Below are 4,208 nucleotides of genomic sequence, written 5' to 3' on the forward strand. Positions count from 1 at the left end.
CTTATTTTGCTTTAACTCTTCTTGATTTGACTTCACTATATTTTTCACATTTTTGTTTGTAATAAATCGTCAGTTGATTGTACCGATGATGAGCTGGATTGCCTCCTCCCCAGTGGAATCTTTCGCCTCAAATGCCTCCTTGTCCTAATGGAGTTAGTTCAGCCATTAGCCAAGCAGATTGATTCATTACGCTAATGTGAGTCTAACCCTGTTGGCCCTGTTGAAATGCGTGCAATATGACACTCCTCAAATTTGTTCTAACACATGCCCCGGGGAGCCAAACAGAGCCGTTGCTAATGGGGGAGGAGGAGTCAATTATGCAGAGAGGAGCTGACTGTCAACAGATATCAGGGCCATATCAGCTCTGTGTGCTATCAGGCGGCCCAGCCTCCTCTGACACAACAAACTCACAGCCTTCCTCCAATATGAAAACGAATGACGGAAGGAGAGGAGGCTGGGAAATCCTGGAAACGGTTGAGCGCAGAATTAACAGATGCAAACTTTAAACTCTGGGAATGTTCCAGACATACAATTACAGCTAATGTGGAGCAAGATTTAACTACAAATATAAGTGGACATTATAATAAAGGGTTAGTTTGATGTTTTTCACATCAGATGTCCAAGGCGACTACATGGAGATGCTAAACACTGGAAACCTTAAACATTGAATTTGAAATTTTGCACATGATTTTTTGAATCTGGATTAAGAAAAATTTAGTTAGAATAAGCGAGCATTTAGTTCAGCATGTTAACTTTGTGTTCTAATGGAAAACCAGACCACTAGTTGGCAGCACACCACGTTAAAACAACAAGAGAACAATCTTGCGTTAAATGTTTGCTTATTTGTCTTGTTGTTACACAGCTCAAAGACAGATTTAATGGAAATAGACAGATTTCTGAGTTGGAGATGGTTCACTTTTTTTGTAATCCAGCAGCTATTTGCTACATCATAAAATGCATTTAAGCAGTGTTGGAAAGACTTGGCACCTAATTTCTTAATCATACACAAGGAACCTTATTAGTTTTGGCATATTTGAGTTTCGTTTTTTAATACCAAAATATATCTTGTAATGTCAACCAGAGAACGTTTAGTGATAAAACATGTATTCCGTTTTTTTGTTTTTTTTTAAATCACATGGAATTTGCCTTGGTAAAACTTGAGATACAGTTGTAATGCTTAAAGGGCCTATATTATGAAAAATCATTTTTTTGTGCTTTTAAATGTATTACAATGTTCATTCCTCGGTGTAAACGACCCCAAAGCGGTATTTTGGTCTGTTTCTGAGTTACCCACAAAAACAAGCGGGTTCTCACATAGTGATGTATAGCAGTGAGAACCGCCCCTTCCAGGAAGAGTCTGCACTGTCAGCTCTGCCCCAGGCTAACACACACACACTTTCTCAACAGAGCTAGCGGTGATGGGCTAAAAAGACGCTTTAATTTTATATGTACAACATGCACAACCATCTTTACAAAAGTTTGGATTTTGTTTGTTGTCATGGACGAAACACTGAGTCCGGCTCTAGGTTGACATCACGAAATAGGCGGCACCCATATGGAGCGACAACCGGTACCTCAGAGATCAAGTCGTCTTACTTCTGTGTAGCAAAAGAACTAACATTTCACTAAAAAAAATTCTTTAGAGTGCTACAGGTAATATATTATCATATATGAGTATAAAGTTTGCTCTGAGAGTCTTAAGAAAACCATGATATAGGTCCTTTAATGCTCAAAAAAATTATATAAAATTTATTTTATACAATTATGTTCATATAAAAGTTTTATTTAGACAAAGGTTTTCAAACTTTAAACATTATAAAAGTGGTTGTATCATCTCTGTGTATATCTGACATGTATATTATGATACATATCGTACCGCCAGACTCTTGCCAAAACACTACCCTACCAAAAATCTGTATCCAGGAGTAATTAAAAACATCAAACAAAAAAAGACATAAAATCATAAAAGGGTGTCGTAACTGTGATTTATTAATTGTCTACAAATGTGATCTACAGATTAGATCTATGGAAACACTTTGAAAATACACGTGATCTTTAGTTTAACTGAGCAGTTGGTGGAGATCTCCATGCCAATAGCTTGTGGTCATTTCCTATTAACTGACTAGGAAGACATGAGAGGAGTTTTGAACATAAAGACACTTTACTGATACGATCACTGAGATGATTCGTTTGTCAGGAGAGCTGGTTGACACTAGGAATGGAAACGACCTTCGTGTAGGCCCTCTCTCATGGTTTTATCTTCTGCGGGGAGAGAAGCAGTGGATGCTTTGGGTGGAGATAAGGCCCGTTGCTCTGAATGTGGGGCTGGGTGGTCTTTATTTACCTGTAGCTGAAGGGGGTTTTAGCTCCCTGCAGGCTACTTCTATACATTGTGTCCCCCCACGGCTTTGTCAACAGTCATCCCAAAAACCGAACAAGATCCTGAGAAACATCTGGCCCTGCTCCTCATGCAGACCCTCACAAAGGCAGCCATAGAAATGTGGTGAAATGAGCTCAAAGTCTGGCGGGAAGACTATGCTTCCGCTTTGAAGATGTTCTTCTCTGCTGTCATTTCTCAAATCATCCTGAAAGGTTTGATACAACTGATGTCTAAAATTGCTTTCTTTGCTTTATTTGGTTTTCTATATAACAGCAAAATGTACGTGAGGTTGTTAAAAGTTGATTTTTTTTTTTTAAAAGGAGATGTTAAGTTCTAACGGTTAAGTAGCCTAGAAACCGCAGCTATTAACTGACTATTGCTTTGATTTGCATTTGATTCCAATAACTTTTTGAGATACCAAAGATATTCTAGGACAAAATGATGCATTAAAAAGAGAACCATTTGTCCAATAACCAGTAAAGTTAGGTTTTAGGATGGCCTTGATTCATTTTTTGGTCAGTGAACCGTCTTTCTTCGTGGTAAATAATACTAGGAATAATTAGCGCAGCAGTTTACAAAAACCCAGTGCTCCATGTTTTCAGTTACAGCCAAAGCAAAATGTTTTTCCAGTGTCATGACTTTCCTTGTTGTGTAACCCTAATCTAAATAATGTAATAAGGTATCCTTTATTTTGGTAAAATTACAAAATAGTGCATGGGGATTGGAAAAAAATGTTATTAAAGTCTGCAAATAATTATTATATATTTAAATTATTTTTGGTGTCATCTATCTATAAAACCAATTGCAAAATAGCAGTACTCATAAAAACAAAATGTAATAGTGTGTGAGATTTAATTTTTTTTCTGTTCCAGGGGGTTAAAAAAATATACTAAAATAAAAAATGTTAGTGTTTTCAATTATGCACATAATCATCCAGCTGAATACTTTTGTTCTGTAAGTAGGTTTCATTTATTTTCTCTGAAGTTGACATCACCAATTCTACAACATTCTTTTTTTTATCCTATCCATCCTATCCTGAATTATAGGACATCCTATGGAAGACACTGAATGTTTTATTACCACTTGTTCAGAATAAGATAGGTGGGATTTGTTGTTATTTAGATTTTCTTTTTTAACAAAACACATAAAAAGAAAAAAAATGAAGGCGTTTTTTCTAGACAGTTTTATTACTCTTTACCCCTCCATATAGAGTTTATGAAATTAAATGATTCCTTCTGTCAATATTTTCTAACTTTTTCACATTTTCTCAGCAAGAAAACCTGCAGGTCAGTGTCATGCAAATGAAATTTGACCAACTAAAGAATCGTTTGCTTGTTTAAACTTAAAATTAAATTTAAAAATTAAAATTTCTGGCTATAAGTACAAAAATCTAATGAATAACTGCCTGCTGACACCGTTGATGTTAACAGGACGGTAGTTGTTGCTGAAGCTTCAGTCAACATGATGCCCAGAATCAGCTCTTTGTCTTGATCACTGACATACATGTATAGTTTGTGTCAGGAGGATAAATGTGCTTTTACTATGGTTTTGTTTTTAGGGTTTTATTTATATTTGTTTGATTTTGTGATTGTTTTTCTTGTTAATTCATTTAGGTTCTGTTTCTTTTTGCTTCCCAGTTCACACCAGCTTTGAGTTTGTCATCAGGGCAGCTGCTACTGCTTCTGATCGTTCTTCTTCAGTGTAAATAAGCCCACTGCTTTGATGACTTCCTGTCACATCTTTAGTCCTCTGGTTTGCAACTTTTGTTTTGGATTTGGTTCAGATTTTACATTTTTAGGAATTTTCACTTGTGTGTCAGCTTATTTAT

The sequence above is a fragment of the Oryzias latipes genome, chromosome 1 (assembly GCF_002234675.1).
Source record: "Oryzias latipes chromosome 1, ASM223467v1".
Taxonomy (NCBI): Eukaryota; Metazoa; Chordata; class Actinopteri; order Beloniformes; family Adrianichthyidae; genus Oryzias; species Oryzias latipes.